This window comes from Episyrphus balteatus, chromosome 1 (assembly GCF_945859705.1).
Source record: "Episyrphus balteatus chromosome 1, idEpiBalt1.1, whole genome shotgun sequence".
Classification (NCBI taxonomy): domain Eukaryota; kingdom Metazoa; phylum Arthropoda; class Insecta; order Diptera; family Syrphidae; genus Episyrphus; species Episyrphus balteatus.
The window spans coordinates 69,943,212-69,966,817 of NC_079134.1; the positions used below are offsets into that span (position 1 = coordinate 69,943,212).

The following is a 23,606-nucleotide window of genomic DNA, read 5'->3' on the forward strand; positions in this document are numbered from 1 at the left end:
CTGATGAGCGCCCTCTTCCTTTTACTTTTGAGAGCTAAAACTTTCAGCATATGTTAGTATAGATACAGTAGCGAGCAAAAAAAATGCAAACAATAAAAACATTTGCATTTTTTTGCTCGTCTAAAAACGCATATAAAAGTAGACTTTTGACCAAATAATGTTTTTGGAGTAAAATATTGAACGAATTGACTCTGTTTAATGAAAATAAAACAGTTTCAATATGCCTTATTTGGTTACTTAGTTCTTGTTCAAAACTCTTTAAAACTTTTTGGTTTGCATTTTTTTTGCTCGCTACTGTATGTGTAGCAAAATAATGGGTGGTTAAGTAATGAATTATATAGTTTATTTTTTTGCCTTATAAGGTGGACCACACTAATATACATATTTACATAGTTTTTTTTTCAAAGAGTATAGTTTTTTTTCATATTTTTTTTTTATGTTTTAAAATTGTTAGTGTTGATTGGAGAGCAAAGTTAATTCGTGTTCGCAAGTTTATGTTGTAATGAGCTCTGAAAAAGAGAAAAGAGACTATTTAATATACCAGCAAAATCGGGCGACCACTCGCTCTCAATTTAAAAATTTAGCAAGCAAATTAGAGAAAATGCCTATTACCCATTCCCCACCGAAATCAGCCGACCCCAAGTCGATTGCGTAAACAGGGGAGGGGAATCAAGTTCCAATGTTTTCCGTACCACCACCACCAATTCCACCGTCAGGTAGCCAAAGGGGCAGTACGGCAGACACAGTAGTTTCACCAGCCTTCAGTGAGTTGACCATAAACGATGCCAACTCAGGGGGGGTAACAAATGAGCAAAGGGTGAACACAACTGGGTCCGAAAAGGATTCTGGGTATCAGGTTGATAGGGAAACAGTGTCCAATGAGGGAAATGAAGGGGGCGAAAATGCCCATAACACCATACCAAAGGGTCTTATCGCGGAAATAAATAATGCGGTCATGAGTGCTTGCGAGAGATACACTTCAACAATAAGAAATGAGTTGTCACAGTCTCTGATGGTAGAGATGAGAAAACATTTTGATGAGCTAAGTGGTAGGGGTAGTAAATACCGCGAGTATGAGAGAGGAAGTAAGAGCTTGTGGTCATAATCAGAATGACTTACCTGCAGCGCAGCAAAATACAGGAGTAGCAAATCCCACGCAATTGAATACATCTTCTAGACCTTTTGTTCCGGTAGGGAATCCTAGAGCGGGTAATCAACGGTCATTCCGCGACACTAGGTCCTAACCTGACTTCCAGGAAGGTTTTGGAGGTACACATCAGCCTCAAGGTGGGTACTATCCGACGCCACAATGTAGTTCACACCATTATTTCTGTAATATGAATAAAAAAAAGTATAGAACATTAGATAAATGGGGAGTGAATTTCAGTGGAGATTTAGAATAACTCACGGTAGAAGAATTCGTGTTCCAAGTAGAGATGCTCCAGAGCCTATACGCATGTCCATGGGCCGAGGTTCTAAGGGAATTCCGTCTACTACTATCCGGTGCTGCGAAAGAGTGGTATTGTCAATTCCAGCGAACATTTTATCGTCCCGATTGGCCACAGCTTCGTGACGCCTTGATGCGCCAATATAAAAATTCGCGATCTGATTACGAGTTGGTAAGGGATATGATGGATCGGAAGCATGGCTTTGCTGAGACATTTGACCAATACTTCGCGGCCGTGAATAGGATTAGGTCTCAGCTCAGGGGGCCTATTACATAATACGAAACGAACGGCAAAACAACGATAGCCACGACAAACGATAGTCGCGACAAAGAGCGACTACATAAAACGATAATGAATTAATTCTTTTTTCAAGCGCAACTAACTTCACTCCTAATTGTGACTGTCAAAATTGGCTATATAAACAAACAAAAAAAAGTAAATTAAATTTCTAATAGAAAACTGTTTTTTTTCTGATTTTACCTATTTTCTAGTATTTCCACACCATAAATAACATAAAAAAGATAATTTTTCTTATGTTTAAAAGAACATACGCGATACGCTTTTCCAGCCATCGATGTTTTTTTTTTCGGAAGTCCACTTGCATTAAGAGTGTCTGCCAAATCCAAAGTATTTTGGATTTAGCCTTGGCTTGGGTGTTGGGCAAATAATTCTTAGCAAGGCCGGGATTGTTTTCCATACATATGATAACAGCATCCATTTGTTGGCGGCCTATTTAATGTATAAAATATTTGATTATTTTCATTCTTCATTTCCAAATATAATGCATTCACATTTTTTAGCCGAACAGGAATATCACTGGCAGACACGAAATATTTTTTAAACGACGAATAAAAAATTTATTTATTTACATCTTCTCTTCCAATTACTTTTATATTTTAATTATTTCAAGATGAATATCACTAGTAGACACAAAATATTTTCCACAACAAAACCAAAGCCAAACGACAGCAAAATGTCAGTCGTATTGAAAAAACGAGTATCGTTCAGCCTTAAACGATTTTCGTTTTACGCAGTCGCGTTACATGGATGGTTCTCATCAGGGTGAGCATTTGGCAGCATTTCAACATCCGGGGACTCGACCAAAAACATCTCGTGGGTCAAGCGATTCCAAATCCTTGGATTGTTGGAATTGTAAACAGATAGGCCACAAATTTAAAAATGGTTTGTCTTCCAATTGGAAGGTTTTATGCTTCGGATGTGGAAAGGAAGGACTCATTTCTCCCAAATGTCCTACATGCCATCCGGGAAACCCGTTCAGGAATGCGAGGTCGATGGGGGAGTCGCGTTCCACCCAAACAGCCCCATGCAAGGAATAAACACTAAAAACGAAAATAAAATTACATTATTAGTCAGTAAGCATGATAAAGAGAAACCAGTTAACAAAGAAAAAGTCAAATTGAGTGTAATAAAACCTTTACATGTTACACCCAGAGAAAAAACGCATAGTAATTTTTAATACGTTCAACATTGAATCAATGGTGAAAAATATATTCATTAATTTTCTAAAAAGCATCCTATGCTTAAGTTACAGTTTGTCACTTCAATTTTTATAAGTGAGATGGCACAGTGGTAAAGCACAAGCTTGTCAACCCAGGTATAGCAGGTTCGATCCCCAGCGGATGCCAGTTTTACTTTTTTTTATTTTTTTTAATGTGTGAACAACTTAGATTTTAAGTGTGCTACTTTGATTCAATCATTTTCCAGTTAAGGCTAAAAATGTAGTGATTTTCCATTGATTCAAAATGGTTTCCATTGATTTTACGTTGTTTTTTGGCTCAGTGTAGGATAAGAGAATACGAATTAGCGAGAAATAGAATTTTTAACGGAGATGGTCCAAAAGTTTCGAAAAGAGTTCAGAAAACAAGAGATAGGTACAAATTAAGAAAAGAAACAAGTCGAAGGATTTCATCTACGGTTTTGGACATTAATACCGATCCAAGGCCTTACGCTAGAGTGACTATTGGAGGTAAGGAAATGCTAGGCTTGCTCGATAGTGGGGCCAGCGTTAGCATTCTCGGGAGAGGATGTTTAGAGTTAGTTAAAGCGGCTGGATTTTCGATTCTTCCATATAAGGCGGGAGTCAAAACAGCTGATGGCAAGAATCAGGTAGGAAAAGTCCAAACTAAAGTCTCATATAAAATAATAATTAAAACTGTAACATTCTTTTTGGTATCAAATTTGGAACAAGAATTGTATCTGGGAGTGGATTTTTGGAAGATTTTCCAGATTGCTCCAAACATCGTCAGTTCTGTTTCGGTTCCAGTAGAAGAAGCAGACAGTGTGGATACTCATCCCCTAACACCAGAGCAACGTTTACAATTGGAGACGGTCAAGCAGAAGTTTCTTGACTATGACCGTCACGGTCTTGGGAAAACGTCTCTAATGGAACATGTTATCGATACGGGAAATGCTGAGCCTGTCAAGCAGCGTCACTATCCTGTTTCGCCAGCGGTACAAACCTTATTGAACCAGGAAATAGACCGAATGCTTAAGCTCGGCGTTATAGAGGAAAGCGAAAATCCTTGGTGCTCGCCTGTTGGCCTTATTAAGAAACCAGGAGTTGACGGTACCATAAAGTATCGTTTTTGCCTGGATTCTCGTAAGGTCAAAGAGTTAAGCAAAAAGGACGCAAACCCACTTCCTCATATCGAGGTGCTTATCAGTCGGCTACCAAATACATATTACATAAGTAGTGTAGATCTTAAGGATGCTTCTTGGCAAATACCGCTGGAGAAAGAGAGTAGAGAAAAAACTGCGTTTGCGGCACCAGGGAGGACCTTGTACCAGTTCAAAGTAATGCCTTTTGGGCTGGGCAACGCAGCTCAAAGACTTTGCCGCTTGATGGATAAGGTTATTCCTGCACGACTCAGGGACAACGTTTTCGATTTAGACGACTTCTTGATTATTGCACCGGATTTTGAGACTCATGTCACCATGCTGGAAGAAGTAGCTGAATTTTAAAGGAAGGCAAATCTCACCATCAACTTAAAAAGTCAAAGTTCTGTTTCAAAGAACTAAAGTACTTGGGCTTTATAGTTGGTGGTGGGAAGTTGAAAACCGACCCAGCGGAGGTCGAAGCGGTCGTAAATTTTCCGATGCCGAAAAATCAAAGACAAGTTCGCCGGCTACTTGGACTAGCAGGGTGGTATAGGCGGTTCATAAAAGATTTTTCCATCTTGACCGCGCCCCTAACAGATACACTGAAAAATAAGAAGTCGAAATTTAAAATGACGGATGAGGTAGTTTTCGCTTTTGAAGAGCTGAAAAGGGTTTTAACCGAGGCTCCGGATCTGACTCAACCAGATTTTAAAAAAAGGTTCTACATCCAATGCTATGCTTCTGATACTGGAATTGGAGCAGTTCTGTTTCAGAAAAACGACGAAGATAGAGAATAGCATACTTTTCACAGAAACTGAACTCGTGTCAGCGAAACTATAGTGTGACCGAGAGGAACATTAAATGTCGTTCCAGATACACTCTCTCGGGCACATGTAGACAGCATTGAGATTGGAGATATTGCTCCTTTGGTTGACCTTGACTCAGAAAAATTCGAGTCAGAGGAATATAAAGAGTTGATTCAAGCGATTCGTGATAATCAGGACCAGTTGCCAGATCTAAAAGTAGAATACAATTTTGTTTATAAGCGTTCTTTTGCGGCATGGGTAGAAGAACCGACTTATGAACACAATTGGAGATTATGGGTACCATCGGGATTAACCGATGGAATAGTAAAAAGAGCCCATGATCCACCTCAAGCTTCGCATGGAGGAGTCGCGATAACCCTCCATCGCATCAGGCAATATTTTTACTGGCCAAATATGACCATTCAAATTAATTATTATGTCTCTAAATGTTCTATATGTAAACAGTGCAAACCAACTAATCAAATTTTACGTCCACCTATTACTAGTACCTTCAGTGTAGATCGTCCATTTCAAAAATTGTATGTTGATTTTTTGGGTCCTTATCCAAGATCTAAGTCAGGAAATGCGTATGTGTTTGTAGTGCTAGAACATTTCACGAAATTTGTGTTTTTAAAAGCCTTACAGTCTGCGAATACTACGAGTATCATTAAGTTTCTTCGAAATGAAATTTTCAATTCGTTCGGTGTACCACAGATCATACACTCGGATAATGGTAAGCAGTTTCTTGCTAATGACTTTCAAAATCTCTTGGAAAAGTATGGTATTCGAAATTTTAGTACCGCGAATTATGCACCGCAATCTAACGCTTCTGAAAGAGTGAACCGAACCTTGTTAGCAGCTATACGCTCGTATTTAAAAAATGGCCAACGTGATTGGGATTTACACCATAGCCACATCGCCGGAGCGTTGAGGAGTTCAGTTCATTCAGCGACCGGTGTGTCACCCTATTTTGCCCTATTTGGAATAAATATGATGACTCACGGAAGCGGATATGAACTGACTCAAAAACTCAGTGTTGTAGTCGACGATGTTGAATTGTTGGTTCTGCGTAGGCAAAATAGATTACAGTGTATACGCGACAAAATAAAAGAAGGAATCCTTAAAGCAAAAGAGAAAAGTGATAGGGTTTATAATATGCGCACTTGAAATGTTAAATATGTTCCTGGTCAAGAAGTCTACAGACGTAATTTTGTCTTAAAAGACACATCCAAGTATTTGTCCGCGAAGCTATGTCCCAAATTTGTTAAATGTCGCATAGTTAAAGCAGTAGGAAAAAAAATTACGAACTAGGAAAAAAGATTGGTATTTTCCATGCCAAGGATATCAAACAATAATAACAACTATAGATCTGTGATATAAATGTACTGTCCAGAGTCTGTTGTCCCTATTAGTAAATCTTAAGTGTTATTTATTCAAATTATTTTCAGAGTTTATTAGAGTTACTTATTTATTTATGTATTTCAGATTTTATTAAAGTTTTTATTAATTTCAATTTCAGAGTTTATAAAAGTTTTTGTTAATCTTCCAATTTTATTAGAGTTATTTATCAATCGTCAGTCTGTTAATTGCATGTTATTTGTTAATTAATTAAAACAGTGAAGTCCCTCAGACAACCTGTGATATCTTTGTTAATTTATAGTAGATTAAGAATGCAATAGTAGGTTTTAGTTAGTATTTAGTATAGTTTATAGTAAGTTTTATTTAGTTTAGGGCCAATTTTTCAATAGTCAGTTAAACAGTCAGTTAGTACTTAATTCCTAAGGATAGAGAAAAAACAAATTTTTCAACAAGCAGATATAGCTTATTTCTAAGAATGAAACTATCTGCTTCTTTCAGAGACGAATAAAAATTATTCTAAGGAATAATCTCAACAAAAATATTGTGTCAGTTGTCAAAGCTGTTTTGAAAGAATTTTGAAAAAAATACAGTGGAACACAAGAAAACAAAAACAATCATGAATAAAAATGACGTTTAATTTTAAATATTTTTGAATTTGACAATTTTTTTGTTATTCTGTAGAATAAATTATTCTTGATTGAAAAATTCAATGTTTTTATCTGATTGTTTATGAGCCTAATACTGACTGTTTATTAGAAGATTGAAAAATTGGCTCTTAGAATTAATTTTATAGTTTCTGTTAATTTATTTTTCTGTTAGTTTAATTCATTATTGATTGTTTGGTTAGCTGTATCAATTAGTGTTTTCTTTAATTTATTTCATATTTTTTGTTCAGTGTTTTGTTAAGTTAAGTAAATTTTAATAAGTTAATTTTTTTTCGTTCAGAGTAGTCGAGATCAAATTGTTTTTATCTTTATACTACCTAATTGTACTTAAATTTTGTTCAGGATAATATAGTTTTTTTTGAAAAATGTATGTTCATCATTACGTTATAATAGTTTTTGTCAAGTGGGTTTATGCTTACACATTCGTTATTTGTGGTTCTGTTAGATGTCCAATGAATCTTTCACTGTACTTTGTTTTTTTTTGAAAAATTAATTATTAAAATCGAAATCCAATACGGCGCTTATGTCATCTATGCCCTTGGTTTAATTTTGTGGCAAAGTACAAAAACTCCCACATATTTCAATATCAACCCGAAAGTAACGAATGTGCAATTACCTATAGTGCAATAAAACCTAATTAACCCTGTGATATCTATGTTGTCCACTGTGTATGTCTCTATTCGTTTTTGAACTTATGAAATTTCAAACAGGAGATCAAAACGTAAAGTCACACAGACCACAAACTGCATTTAAAAGACCCGATCAACTTTCCACACGAAATTCGGATAACGAAGTCTATTGAGTTCAGGGAACTGAAAAATATAATGAGATATGAGACTAGCATAGATAAAGTTTTTAAGTTTTAGCGTGAAGCACTAAAGGATTGTGAAAAGCATGCTTAAGGGCCAAAGTGGCAAAATACTGATAGCAAACACAACGATTTTATAGCCCGGCTTGGGATTAGGTGGGTTCATTCCCCACCTTGTTTAATGTTTTACTAAAAAGGCAGCCTGTCACCGTCTACGTAAAGCTCCCGGAGCTCTATCCATCCGGAGGTTTGTTACGGCAGCCTCCGCATCAATATAACATTTCAATAAAAATAAGTCTATAAACTCCAACACCCGAAATACCCGAGTAGTAATTTTTTTATTGTTTTTGCAACCAACCTGTATCTACATTATTCATAGACATAAAAATACAAATCTATATTCGTTAGCGACATCTTTTGGTAGATCTGCATTTCAATTTCCTCCATAAGGTTCAAATATAAAATAAACTAGCGATCCCACCGGTGGCCACGCAAAACAGAAAATTCTACTTCATGAGAGTACTATAGTCTGCTTCTACACGAAGACGTAAAAGTCAAGATTCAATGTAGAGTAAGGAAGAAAGAAAGTTCGAAAAAGAGGGGTGGAAGATTTTTTACCCTGTGAGTCTCCGGTCGAAAATTTTGAGACTCACTTTGACGTTTCTCTTTGATCTTGTTCTTTTTGTTTGCTGTTTTGCTTTAATTGATTTCGTCGGTAGTTCGCTTCGTCGGATGTATATTGTTTGGGTGTATAAGAACTTTTATAAATTTGGGAGCGGGTCATAATTCTGCTTGTCAAAATTCTGTACGACAAAATTCTGTAGGGTCAAAATACTGTGAGACCATAATTCTGTACGTCATTATACTGTAAATACAAAATTCTGTACGTCAAAATACTGTATGAACAAAATACTGACTTGCAAAATTCTGTTTTGTAAAATTCTGTACGGCAAAATACTGTATATCAAAATTCTGTAAAAATGCTGTAAAAAAATATCGTTTTGATAATGTACAAAAGTGCGCGCGCACTTTTTTACATTATCAAAACGATATTTTTTTACAGCATTTTTACAGAATTTTGATATACAGAATTTTGATGTACAGAATTTTGATATACAGTATTTTGACCAAACAGAATTTTGCTACACAGAATTTTGACTTTCAGAATTTTGCTCGTACAGCATTTTGCACATACAGAATTTTGACATACAGTATTTTGGCATACAGTATTTTGAATACAGAATTTTGCAACATACAGAATTTCGACCCCAACCCTATAAATTTATTTAAATGTTTTCGTTGCACATAGAGTCCCCTGATGTTGTTTTTTTGTATATTTTGGTGCTTTTTTTCAAATAAAAATATATACGAAAACGAGAACAAGATAAAATAAAAAAAATAGCTGTCAAATTTGCGTCTTATAAAAAATACTACTTGTAGAAGCGCGCGACGCACCGAAGGGAAAATCAAAAGGAAATTCGAAGATAATTCCTGCGCCTTGCGTCTTCATGTAGAAGCAGACATAGGAATAAATATACAATGATTTGTTTCTCGTTTCTTTTTTTATTCTATATTGCAATTTATGTTTTGATTTGACAGATATAGTTCGAATCGAAAAGCTCAGAATGACTCCGAATCGAATGGAAGCATTCAGAATCAGATTCGAACATGTCGAAGTAGTGGGGATATACTTTTGGGGGATACGCACACTAATGCGATATTTGTGGAGAATGCTATCCCCATCGGGGGGATACGAAAAGGGACGGCTCCTGCTAAATCGAGGTGCCTCTACACCAACGGAGTTCATATACAATACCTTAACAAAGGAATAGTGGTGGTTTTGATACGTTTAGGTAGCGGTAGGAATGGGAACCAGAAGTGCTAGGCATAGTCGAAACCAGATAGTCAGAGTGTTTAAATCGAGCCGTTGAATTCATAATGTAAGACATTAGATTTTTTTTTCAAGTAAAGTTTTACATAAGTGAAGTGTGTAATAAATTTATTTTATTTTAGTGTTCAATTTAAAGGGTATAAATTCGAAGGAAGTTTTATAAAAAGTAAGAGGATAGGAAGCAAAACTGTGTGGTGAGTCCTAAAAATTTATAATTTAAAAATTTTAGAAGTTAACGAATAAAAATATAGGGTTCGGGTCAACGAGGCAGGACGACGACGACGACAGCGTCGCCCGGTTGAAGACCCTATCTAAAAGGACTTTCAAAATCGCTGATTCGGGTGCACGAGCAGATTTAACTAATATCCAAGTGATGAAGTGATGAGTACCTAGAAATTGAAGTTGTAAAAGATTTTCTAAGATTCTTCAAAAATAAATCTCGAAGAAAAACTAAATAATCACCCTATAAAAAAAACACATAAATTCAAAATCCGAAAAAGCCGAGACCCAACTCCACAGAAAATTTTAAACTTTTCCGAAAATTCGAGAATTGAAAGTTCAATTTCGAACGAATTTATAAATTTACTTCGAAAGCTTTTGGCATCGAGGGCACAAACCTAAATTTATCGAAATCGCCAACCAGACGTTGAATTTGAATCGATTAAAATTATAAAATTATTTTAATTGTTTTTAATTTAATATTTAATTGATTTATATTTATTGAAGTTGCTAAGAAAGCAACAGTGTGTTGTGGGTAGGACGTGACGTCGTCGTACAAGAGCGACAGGGCGAACCAGTTTCCTCCGACGGTAGAATAATCGTTTTTATCACCCCAATTGAGGTGCAAACCACCTACAAAGCGCTTTATAGGTAGGGTAACTAATAATTGGTGCAAAATTGCAAATTTGAAAGTTCGGGCGAGGCTGGGTTCGATAGTTGACCCTAAAATTGTTGAGTCGCCGAAGTGCGAGGGGGAGTGGGACACTTCTCTGGCATAATAGAAACCCCAGAGACTGCCCCAATGTGAATGAAAAGGTTCACCGACTAAAGAAGCTACTAACACCACATCGTTTAAATTCTTGTAATCTTTTTAAATCGATAAATTAATTTCAATTTTAATCTTTCTACATTACATATTTTGTCAAATAATTATTTTTTTGCTATAATTTTACCATTTTGATAGTTTTTTTTTTGTTGCATTTAGTATAAACTCAAATGGAGTTATACGAGTGCAAGTCTTACCGTACCAAATTTAATATTTCTTGTTTCTTGTGTTGAATAAATAAAATGTTTATTATTGTGAGCCACGTACCGATTTTGAATGGAACTAAAAAGTTCTGATATGAGTTGCTAGTGGTAAAATTTTACAGGAGGAGTGGAGGGTAGGGCGGAGTGAAACTGCACTTTTTTTTTTTTTTTTTTTTTTCTTCTTCTACATACCAGGGACGGGTGCCATTAGTCATCAAAAAAGAGCGTACCAAATCTCAACCCGATCAAAAAATATCTTGAGGGTTCACAACACCCTTGAAAATTTACATGCTTGTTGGAAGAAATGTACTGGGAGCAATTTCCAAAAGAGACGGAGCAATGTGCAAAGAAGTTAGAGCGTGTTGGTTCGGTCGAGACAAGAAATAAATTGTATGGGAGGGGGGTCTATTCCCCTTCGTTTAGCGGGGAGGGGCAATTTTAAAAAAAAATTATTTAATTTGAAACAAAAAAATATTAAAAATCAACGATTACACTTACAATAACGTGCTATGCCTTTTTGTAAAGCCAAAAACCTCGTCTTTTACAAAAAAATTTAATATGGCCATTTTTTGGCACAGTTTTTGAAAAATTAATTTTCGAAATCGAACTTTTGAAAAATAAAAATTTCAAACTAACTTTTTTCAAAAGTTTATGTATATAAGTACTACTTAAGTTTTTAAAATTCGATGCTCTTATTTGTTTTTAAAGAAAAACAGAAAACCGCATCCAAAAACATCTTGTCATTCTCGAGAAATTAACAAAAAACCAAAACTATTTTTGTCTAAGAAATTTCTTTATTTTATGTTTTTACATGGCTGGATCATGGGGGTTGGGGGTGCTCGCCGACCTTGGATTCTTGCAGTAAGGGCCTAAAGTCAATAAAATCGCAATTTTCTAATGAAAATTGAACCACAAATAATAATGTACATGTTTTTCTAATCAAAAAAACTGAGTAAAACAATAAAAACTCAAAAAACTCCATAAATTAACCTTTATGGTGTTTTCATTTTTTTCAAGTGACTTGTGAACCCTCTAAAACTTCTTTGATCGATCTGAAATTTTTTTGCCGTTATTTAAATTCCAAATGGCACCCATCCTGGCTATGTAGAACAAAAAATAAGAAAACTTTTTTTTTCACTCCACATTAGTGGAGGGGCCCGCTAAGAATGGACTGTAAAGTATGATGGGGTAGCAGTCGAGCGGTCCAAGGGGAATCGGATCATATTGGCCAAACCGATTCCAGGTGTGGTGGGGGAACGGCCAGTCTGCCCCGACATCCGCAGACACCCTTAGATCCGCAACGAATGTTATTATGAGATAAAAAGTTAGAGTTGGCATGATTTTTGTACTGTAACGAGGTGAGGCGTACCGGAAAGACAAGATCCCCCCCTAATCCGGCGAGCTTAGTCGTGCTCCGCCAGCATGCCATGGTCTCGTCCGATACGCATTCCTATTCCTATCCTATTCCCTTTCCAAAAATCCCTATCCTTTTCCGATCCGGTCTTCCTTTTTCACAATCCCTATCCCGATGTTCTCATCCTGTTGCCCCGTTACAAATGGCGCCCAACGTAAAGTCCGAAGTTAGTCCTTGTGAATTGTCCTTTGTCCAGTCAAGTCTAAGGATAGTCACTGACACCATCGAAACAACTTGTAAGTCTTGATTTGGAAAGCTCCAAGCATACTGGATCGAATGCGACAAGGTGTTTCGAAGATGTCAATGAAAATCAATCGAATTTACGATGTTAAGTGTTTAAATGCACTTGTTACCGGATTGAAGGTTTCGTATGTCATTGCGACAAAAAATGAATCCGATAGCAAGGGTAGTTAATGTCCTGTGTATGTTTCATTTGCGGTTGCAATCTGAGTCGGAAGGACACGTAAGTCTTTATCGAGATAGCTTTTGAGAACGCTCAAGATTTTCGGTTCAGATGGCAACATCAAATGGAACGTGTGTGTATATATGTCATTTTTTATGTGTTTTTAAGTTGCAAAAACTAAGGGAAAGTTAAAAGAGAAAAGTTCACTGCTACTTCACATCATACAACATATCGTCAAAGTCAAAATGAATATCGTCCAGAGCCGCCCCAAAGCTGCTCCAAAATTCGATGAAAAACAAATTAATTAATTAACAATTGAGGTGCAAACCACCTACAAAGCGCTTTATAGGTAGGGTAACTAATAATTGGTGCAAAATTGCAAATCTGAAAGTTCGGGCGAGGCTGGGTTCGATAGTTGACCCTAAAATTGTTGAGTCGCCGAAGTGCGAGGGGGAGTGGGACACTTCTCTGGCATAAGAGAAACCCCAGAGACGTCGACAGCCCCAATGTGAATGACGTAAGAGGCTACTTACACCACATCGTTTAAATTCTTGTAATCTTTTTAAATCGATAAATTAATTTCAATTTTAATCTTTCTACATTACATATTTTGTCAAATAATTATTTTATTGCTATAATTTTACCATTTTGATTGTTTTTTTTTTTGTTGCAAGTGCAAGTCTTACCGTACCAAATTTAATATTTCTTGTTTCTTGTGTTGAATAAATAAAATGTTTATTATTGTGAGCCACGCCACGTACCGATTTTAAATGGATCTAAAAAGCTCTGATATGAGTTGCTAGTGGTACAGGAGGAGTGGAGGGGCCCGCTAAGAATGGACGGTAAAGTATGATGGGGTAGCAGTCGAGCGGTCCAAGGGGAATCGGATCATGTTGGCCAAACCGATTCCAGGAGTGGTGGGGGAACGGCCAGTCTGCCCCGACGCACAGTGTGGGATTTCGCGAATTTAGCGGAATTTAATTCGTAAAATGACTTGTCTTGTTTGATACCAAAACCGGTTTTTCTTAAAGCTAATAGATTGTAGAAAGTGATAACAAAAGCATTGATAGGTGGGGATCATGTAAACAAAAAAAATAGCTTCGAAGTTGCAGTTGGCGATTTTTTTTCTGTTTATTTGGTGAAAGAGATTACTTTGCTCTTAATTTTTTCTCGTGCGTTTGGTGTGCGTTTTAATAAAAGTTTTATTTTTTTATATTTTCTAAATACCAAGGTATAATTATGTAAGTAATTTTTTATTTCACAGGGTGTTTTACATTTTTGTTTTGGTGATTGAAGTTAAAAAAATGTGTTTTTTTTCGATTTTTGTACCTTTGTTAGAGCAAAACTTTAGTTATTCCGCGTTATTCCACTTAGAGACAATATTCAATGCAAAGCTTGATTTATTATCTATCGAGAATCACTAAAATTTGACACCCCAATTTTGTTATGATATATTTTTTTTTCTAAATGACCATCAAAAAAAAAAAAAAATGATGGCATACCGTAAAAATCGAATAACTTTTTGGTATTTTGTTAGAAGAAGAATGTTATAGAATTAGAAACTTTTTTTATTTCACAGGGTGTTCAAAAAATTTGTGAATTTGATTTTAAAATGGTAGGTAGGCAGGTAGAGATGGCGGTCAAGCAAACCGTGTTTGATTGACCCAATTAGCGCAGAATGCGCCGTTTTGATATCAAAACTTATGAAACCTGGATTGATAATTGGATTTATTTGAAATACATTTTTTAATTGGTTTTAAAAGAGGGAAAAACAAGTGTTAGGCAGTCCTAAATCCACTTTGTTGCATTTAGAAACGAGATCAAGTCTTTGATCTTTGATTCTGAGATGTTATCTATGACGTTAAAGAATTCACTCCCCAGAGAGAGTGCTCTATTCCTAGCAAGGGCGGGACATTGACATAGGAAATGGAGGACCGTTTCTTTTTCTTGCTGGTTTGAAAAACAGCGGCGTCAAGGTTATAGCCTACGCAGATGATCTAGCTCTTCTAGCGACAGGTAAATACCTAACCACTGTAAGCGAACAATTAGAAAGCGCATTATCCCAGGTCAGTAACTGGACCAAGAGATGCGGTCTTAAAGTAAACCCCCTTAAAACAGAACTGGTACTTTTCACAAACAGAAGGAAAATTCCTCCTTTTGCAGTGCCAAAAATTGATGGCACCCCACTTAAGATTTCGGATAAAGCGAAATATCTCGGAGTGATCTTGGATAAGAAACTTAACTGGGGTCCAAACATTCAAGAAAGATATAAGAAAGCCACGTTTGCACTCTACTCATGTAATAGAATTCTTGGCAGAAACTGGGGACCAAATCCCAAAATAATCATGTGGATGTATACCGCCATTGTCAGACCCATTCTGACTTATGGCAGTTTAGTTTGGTGGCAAGCTCTGGAGAAATCCACGAACTTGAAGACCCTAACCAAAGTACAAAGAGCAGCTTGCATTAGTACTACGGGGGTGATGAGGTCCACTCCAACCGCGGGTCTGGAAGCAATCCTTAATCTCACTCCCTTAGATCTATTTGTACAAGAATTGGCAGCGAACAGCGCCCTACGACTCAGTCAAACCAACATTTGGAATACTAGTCAAAACGGCCATACTACGATCCTTTCTAACTACGTTGGCTACAACGTTAGTACAGATTACATGACCCCCTACTTAGACTTTAACAAGTCCTTTAATGTCAGTTTCCCTAACAGACAAGATTGGGAAAACAGTATACCTTTCTCAAATGAGTCGACTATCGCTATCTTTACCGATGGTTCGAAAATGAACACTGGGGTTGGTGCAGGTTTTTACTCAGAAAACCTCAACCTTTCCAGTTCTTTCAGGCTCCCCGATCACAGCAGTGTCTTCCAAGCCGAGATATTGGCAGTGAAAAATGCTGCTAAACAAATATCCATGATGGCGATATCACCTGCTGACATCACCTTTTTCATTGATAGCCAAGCGGCAATAAAAGCGATTTCTGCCACCGTAATCAAGTCTAAGCTTGTTTCTTGCTGTCGCGAAGAGCTTAGGGTTCTTGGTATGCAGCATAATGTAAGACTCTGCTGGGTTCCCGGCCACAGTGATGTGTTCGGAAACGAAAAAGCGGATGAGCTTGCAAGGGAGGGCTCAATGCTTGATCCCTCTCTCATAGACCTTAACATTAGAATCCCACAATGTGAAATAAGGCGAAATATCGTCAACAAGATTTCACAAAAAACCAACGATAGATGGAACCTCCTAGAAACCTGCGGTCACACCAGGAAACTATGGCCGAACATCGACGAGAAAAAATCAAATAAGATCTTACTACTTAGTAAGCCTTCTTTAAGATCCCTAATAGGCGTCTTAACGGGTCATAACCTACTGGGATACCACAAAAAGAAAATGGGGCTTTGTACGGATGATCTATGCAGAGGCTGCGGTAATGAGGACGAACAGGAAAACACTGTTCACTTCCTCTGTCACTGCCCAGCACTCTGTCGCACTAGGAAAAAATTCTTAGGAAACTACTTCTTTAATGAATTAGAAGAACTAGCGGAACTCTCAGGCAATAGCCTACTGAACTTTGTCAAGTCCTCCAAATGGCTCGAACAACCATAACATTCATAGGTTAACACTTTTTTCATGAAGTTACAATACTTCAGGGTATCACAAGGGATCTACATTGATCTAAGTGTGACGGTAACAATATCAACTGTCAGCCCACATAACCTAACCTAACCTTTTCTTGCTGGTCCAAGCAGCTGCGACAGTAGGTATTGTGCGGTATACCCAACTTTGCTGCATGTTCCCCTATCGGCCAATGTCCTGTGCACACCGCAACGATTCTGCTAATATCTTTTCTGGGTCTAGAGATTAGGTCATATGTTTTGGATTTATTATAGGTTGGCCAGATTTTTCTGGATATGACGCAGCTAGTCAAGTTGTGCCACCTATTGTTAGCTTTTGTTAGGTATTTTAAGAAGATATCGCCCTTCATGACTCCTATGGGAATGTTAACTATTTCTGCTAGTGACTCATGAAGGGCTGCTCCTTGCCTGGCCAGTTCATCCGCCTTTTCATTGCCTTCAAAACCACTGTGACCTGGGATCCAGATGAGAGTGACTGTGAGGCTTCCACTCAGCAATGAGAGTTCCTCTCTGCACTGCTGAACCAATTTGGAGGATGTCGTGACCGAAGCAATTGCTTTTATAGCTGCCTGACTATCTGTTAGTATAGCTATATTTTGGTTTTGATTTGGATATACTCTAAGTAATTTGCAAGCTTCTTTGATTGCCAGCAATTCCGCTTGGAATACACTGGCAAAGTTTGGCAGTCGAAAGGATTTTGAGATATTGAGGGATTCATAGTAGACACCCGAACCGACCCCAAAATCCATTTTTGAGCCATCAGTGAAAATGCAGGTGTCGAAGTCTTTCGTCACAATGCCCTCTTCCCAGTCTGATCTCGACGGGAAGCTGACCTTGCAATTCATTACAGTATTCAAAATAGGGGTGCAGTAGTCCGTGGGTGTCAGAAGCATATCCGATGGTATTAAATTTGTTGTGTCACTGTGACCAAAAGATTTTGCCTTCCAACTGCCTGTTTCTTTTAGCCTTAAAACGCTACAAGAGACCTGGTATTTAATATGAAGGTCTATGGGTAAGAGGTGCAAGAGAACGTTTAGAGCCTCCGTGGGGCACGACCGGAGGGCTCCAGTCGTCCAGTGTTGATGTTATAAGCTTTACTAAGTGCAGGCCACCAAACAATGGCGCCGTAGGTAAGAATGGGTCGTACAACCGCTGTGTAAGTCCATAGAATTATTTTTGATTTAAGACCCCATTTTTTCCCAAAGGTTTTACTGCAGGCATAGAAAGCAATGCTCGCCTCTCTAACCCGCTCTTCTATATTAAGCTTCCAGCTCAGTTTAGTGTCAAAAATTACACCTAAATATTTGGCGCTAGAAGAAAGTGAAAAGATTTGGCCGTTGAGCTGAGGTAGAGGGAAGACAGGGATTTTGGTTTTAGTTGTAAAAAGCATCAGTTCCGTTTTACTTTGATTAACTCCTAGGCCACAGCTTGTAGCCCAGTTGCTAACTTTTCTCAAAGCCGTGTCGGTCATTTCACTGATCACAGGTAAAAACTTTCCTGATAAATGTACAACCAGATCATCCGCATATGCCACTGCCTTCATGATTTTAAAATTTTTTTTTTATTTTAAAATAGTTTCAATAAAAATACAGGGTGTTCAAATTCAAAGTTAACAGTAAGAAAAAAAAAGAATTAAGTTATTTTAAAAATTAAAAACGAAAACTATCAATTAATAAAAAAAAAAGTATTACATCTGATAAAGGGTGTTCCAATTATAATAATAAAAATAAATTAATAAAAAAAAAACAATTGTTTATTTTTCGAGCAATAGTGCCTTTAAGGCGTATTTTTCACAAAATTTGATATTTGATACTTTGAAAATTGGTATTAAAATTAATTTTACTTGTTATAAGTGCTGTGTTTTGTTATTGTGTGTATATGTAGGGTAAGGTGATATAAGAGTGCGCATTTTAGACAAAACACCAAATAAAACAATAACAAAAAGAATTTAACTACTTTTTTTATATATAGTTTTTAGATTATAATCAAAGCAACGAAAAAAACTTAAAACTGGTAACAAAAATGTATTAATTTAATAGTTATAAACAAAATACCACATTAGGTCATTTGCGCACTCTTATACACACTATTGTGTAAGAGTGCGCGGCTTAGTTTGTAAGAGTGCGCAGCTGCGTACAGGTGTAAATTCGCACTAAAGTCTCAAATAAAACTGCCTATCTTTAAAAAAACAGAGTATTTTTCAACCCATCACTCCTTGCATGAGGAACAATCAATTTAGTCTTTGATTAATGGTTCCGAGAAAATTTCAATATTTCCTAGGTACTTTCATTCGCTTGTTTTTTGTAAAACTTGTATTTGGTTTCTTTTTGGTTGGAATTGCTTTTTCTAGCTGCTGTTTGCTGGTATATGGACAAATGCCAGTTATTTTGAAGCCTTGGATAGCATTTACTGCTCTTATAACCCGCGCACTCTTATACATCATCATGGTGCGCACTCTTACACGTTTAGACATGTAATCGAAGAATATATATGTATTTCACAATGCACTTTATGACCAATCTTACGTGTTCCTCAAATGTTTCTTTTTGTCGACTTTTTAATGTCCCATACTTTGTTTATTGTTATTTTTTGTTGTTAAGCGGAAAATTTAATTTGTTTCGCAAGAAAAATTGGAAAAAAAAGTGCTAAAAAACTTAAACTTAACTAGCACCTCTGTTTACCAGCACATTTGCATGAAATTTTGACAGCAGATCAAACTCATTTAGATCTTTCCAAAATAAGTGCATTCAGTCTTATATTCCCTTTCAAACCATAGACTCTTATACCATCCTACCCTACTGTGGAGTATTAATTTTCGTCTTTTTATAATGTGGTATGTTATTTGAATAATTAGCAAACTATCCTTTTAAATTACAAAATATTTCGGTATTATATAATTTAAAGAATGTCTTTCCAAATAACAAAGAAGGAAATATTTGATGTTTGGGTCTCAAAAATAAAAATTAAGCGCTTTGAGGCAGTTATGTCATTTGTTTTAAATGTTTTTGGTAACATAACGTTTTCTGAAGAAGCAGTTAAATCATTAAAGGCGTCTGTGAGGACAACTTGTTTTAAGTTAGATCAGTTATGGTCAAAAAACAGGAACCGTGAAAGCTTTGAATGCAAAAATGCTTCCTGGCTCAGTGGCTATTTAGTAATACCACAGCAAATATTTTACGAAATTCCTTCCCCTTCGAATTCTGCAAGTGTGGGTAGACCTAGAAAATCATTTAATGAGTGCTGTGAAAAAATGAAGGAGAAGAAATTACAAGGCCTCTTGGACTCACTTAGCTTTGAAGAAATTTCAACTGCATATGAAATTAGTTTGCGAAAAAGTGGAAAAAGGAATTAGTATGGGTGAAATTGTTTACATTAAAAACAAAACATATAGTAAAAATAATTAAATAAATTCAAATTGGCTTTTTATTTTACAAGAATAACACGATTGGTAAAAACAAATTGTCTATTCCAGTTAAACTGATTTTTTTTCGACAGGAAGTTTACGGTTCTTTTAATTTTTGGTATCCTTGATTTTGTATGGCAGAAAAATTTCGTGACAGAACACTTACCAATTTAAAAAAAAAACATTGATTATGCATAAATAAAGCTACATAATTTAAAACATCCCTTGAAATAGTATCTTTTACGTTTTAGTAGCCTTTTAGAGAATAGTTTCTTTAGTTCATAAACAACGTCATTGATATATCGGTTTGCAAAAAACCTAGTCAATTCTGACAATAATTAACTTTTTTCTTTATTTTATTCATATTTGTCATAAAATTAAACAATAAATCATTCCTCAAAAGTTTTTTTTGTAAATTATGATTTTCAAAAAAAAATTACTTTTTGGTGAAAATAACCTGTCACTTCAAAGCTCATTTTACAAAAACTTAAATAAAATATCACCAAAATGTGAATTACATTTGATTTGAAAAACATACTCAATGAACTAATCACAAAAAAAAACTACAAAAAAATTTAAAATGCAAGCGTTATTAATTTTATTCCGCTAAATTCGCGAATTCCCACACTGTGCGACGTCCACAGACACCCTTAGAGCCGCAACGAATGTTCTTATGAGATAAAAAGTTAGAGTTGGCATGATTTTTGTTTTGTAACGAGGTGAGGCGTACCGGAAAGATAAGATCCCCCCCCTATTCCGGCGAGCTTAGCCGTGCTCCGCCAGCATGCCATGGTCTCGTCCGATACGCATTCCTATTCCTATCCTATTCCCTTTCCAAAAATCCCTATCCTTTTCCGATCCGGTCTTCCTTTTTCACAATCCCTATCCCAATGTTCTCATGCTGTTGCCCCGTTACATTCATTATTGTTGGAGTTCCATAATGCATTCAGAAGAGATTTTTTTCTTGCTCTCATACACTCTTTATCAAACCAAGGGCTATACAGGTTTACTTCTTGGGGGGGTCACGCTGAAATTTTTTTTTTACAAAAGTATAGACTTGAAAATGTGCTACTTAAATTACAAATATTTAAATTTGTTCGTTTCGCATTTTGAACCGAACAGTATCGGAGAATTACTAAACAAAGAAAGGTATGTGATTCGTTTTGCTTTAGTTTAGCCTTAGCCTTGAGCACAATTGCTTAGACCATGCTGTTCTAAAAATTAAACTGTATAGGTACTTCGATTTTCCGCTAGCCCAAAATCATTTTTAAATATACATACTATGAAAATCTTCTTTATATTAAATAAATGTGGTAACTTTTTAGTTGAAAGTCTTCCTAAGGCAAACGAATCACAAAGTTAAAAAAATAGCATTTCGAAAAAAAAGTTTTTTAAATCTTATGCAAATTTTATTAGACTAGGGCGATAACATTTTTTATAATATATTAAAATTCAATGTAGTTTGCATAACAGATAACACCCAACTACGACCGACCCATGTTTAGGATAATTTCCAACTTAAAAAAACTAGGTTAGGTTAGGTTAGGTAGAAATGGCTGTCAGGAAAACAACTGACACACTTAGACCATTTATTGGTCCGTTGTGATACCATGATTTTGTGAGGAAATTCCTCACTAATTAAACCAGTTGGAGCTTTTAATGAAGCGGTGAAGGTTGAAGATGTCAGTATTGATTAGTTCACTAGTATCTTCTAAGAAATATTTTTCCAGGTATTTTTTACGTCTACTGGAAAGGGCAGGACATGAGCAGAGAAGATGTTGGATTGTTTCTTCTTCTTCCTCATCAAGGCAACTTCTACAGAAGTCGTTAGAGATTACGCCAAGTCTTATGGCGTGTCTACCTATGAGACAGTGTCCTGTTAAGACACCTATTACAGAGCTGATATGCAATCTGCTTAGAGACAATAAATTTTTTGAACGTTTTGGATCTAGCCTAGGCCAGATCTGCTTGGTCGTTTGGCAAGTTATAATGTTTGACCATCGTATGTTTGTTGCCTCTATAGCTTCTTGCTTCAGCATGAGTTTGCACGTTGCGATTGGTATACCAATATTTGCCTTATTGGGTAAAATTGGTATTAGAGTTCCATTTCTGGCGAGTTCGTCTGCTTCACAGTTTCCCAGAATATCTCTGTGAGTAAAAAAAACTATCTTTGGCGTAAAACATAATGCTAGTTTAAAGGTACCTATAGAAATGTTGGTAATTTTAAACGGTAATATTATTTTGAACAAAATTCTTTATATTACCTACTTATTAAGAATTTTACAAAATATGGGTCTAATTTCGTCAGCCTTCGGGTTACAAAATAACACACATTCAGTTATATTTATTAGATTTTCTTAAATTGGTTCTTAAAGGTTAATTTTAATATTCTAAGCTTGCTGGAAATATGTATTTAATTTGGCTGTAGACAAGGTTACTTAAATTCTTACCTATAATTGGTTTAGCATTGATGATTGACAAATCGATAGTTGTTTCAAAAGATAAAGTAAAAAATACTATTATATTTTATAAGCAAACAAAATTCACAAATTCTTGGCTTTTTAGATAATTAAATAAGGCAGCGATTTCTTCTTGTGACTGTATTTGTGTCTAAGTGACCGATGAAAAACAAAAAACTATACAAAACTTCATAGTAGGAACAAAACAACGTAACATTTGTTTGTTTTGTTCACTAAAAATGATTTATATTCACAAAAAAAAACAAAAATTGGCTCTGGTTCTTCATTTCTTTACAAAATTTTATTTTGGTTTGACGTTTTGTATTTGACAAAATTGTAGTGTTTGTGTCTCGATTTAAAAGGATCGATTCTTCGGGAAAAAGTAGCGAATTTTTTTTTTCATTGGAATTCATTTAAGGAAAAAGTAGCGACTGCAAGTCGACTGCAGATCGAATTTTTGGTTATTGAGAATTCGACATATAATATTTTTCCTTTTGCACTATCAAGAACGTATTTTTTTCTAGGTGCCAAAGAAGAAAAACATTAATCGCCACATGAAAAAACATCCATTTAAAAATGAACTGACTGTGACCTCCTGGGAAAGTTTTGCGTGACCCACCGGCACCGGTGGGTCACATGGTGGTCAACGTGTTAAGGATACGTTTAAAATTGAACAACTTTTAAGATTGCTTTATAGAAACGACCGTTATTTTGTTTGTTGGTTAAGAGCTGCTCACTAAAAATATGACCGCATCTTCAAAATAATATGGTAAAATAGTTCGTTGACACCAAAAAATATTTTCACTTTTCATTTTCGTTCAAGTTCTAAAACTTAAACATTTTAAAAATCATCTTAATTAAGTATAACTTACCAAATTATTGTTTAAGATTTGACTTCTTGGGGGGGGGGTCATGACCCCGTGATCCCCCCCTTGTATACGCCGTTGTATCAAACCAATTTTGCTTGAACACTTTCGATACATTAGAGTTCGATTTGTTTTTTGAATTTCTAATGCGTTTTACTATATCATTTGAAAGAGTATCTGTAGACTTAGTACTTGGTGGAATTCTTGAGAGCAAAATGTCTAGATTTTGACGAAAAGTTTCGGCTTCTTCGTCTCTCCATTTGAGTCGAGGTAACAACTGCAGATTTGTTTGTGAAGAGTCGGGTTCGATTTTCCATTCTACTGCGATTGGCATATGATCGGAAAAATGTTTGCTTAAGACCTCAAACTTATTTATAAGTTCAAGCCAGTCATTATTCACCATGCAGTAATCAATCATTGACTTGTCTTGCCCTCCAATAAACGTATACTGACCCTCCATATCTCCTTCGGTACAGCCATTCAAAACAATAAAATCATACAATTGGAGCGTTTCGAGTAGAGCTGCACCATTACTATTGCGCACTGTGTCCTTGGATGTTCTAGATTTAGCGTT

The 23,606-nt window shown here is 36.0% G+C and overlaps 1 long non-coding RNA gene across 1 annotated transcript; it reads right to left on the bottom strand.

Annotated features, from left to right (window-relative positions):
• Positions 1-106: 106 nt before the first annotated feature.
• On the bottom strand, positions 107-22,384 carry LOC129914851 (uncharacterized). The gene is made up of 3 exons (XR_008772257.1): positions 22,158-22,384; positions 1,409-2,788; positions 107-1,330 (listed from the first exon to the last, which is right to left on the bottom strand). It is a non-coding gene; the product is annotated as an uncharacterized LOC129914851 (long non-coding RNA).
• Between the last annotated feature and the right edge of the window lie 1,222 nt (positions 22,385-23,606).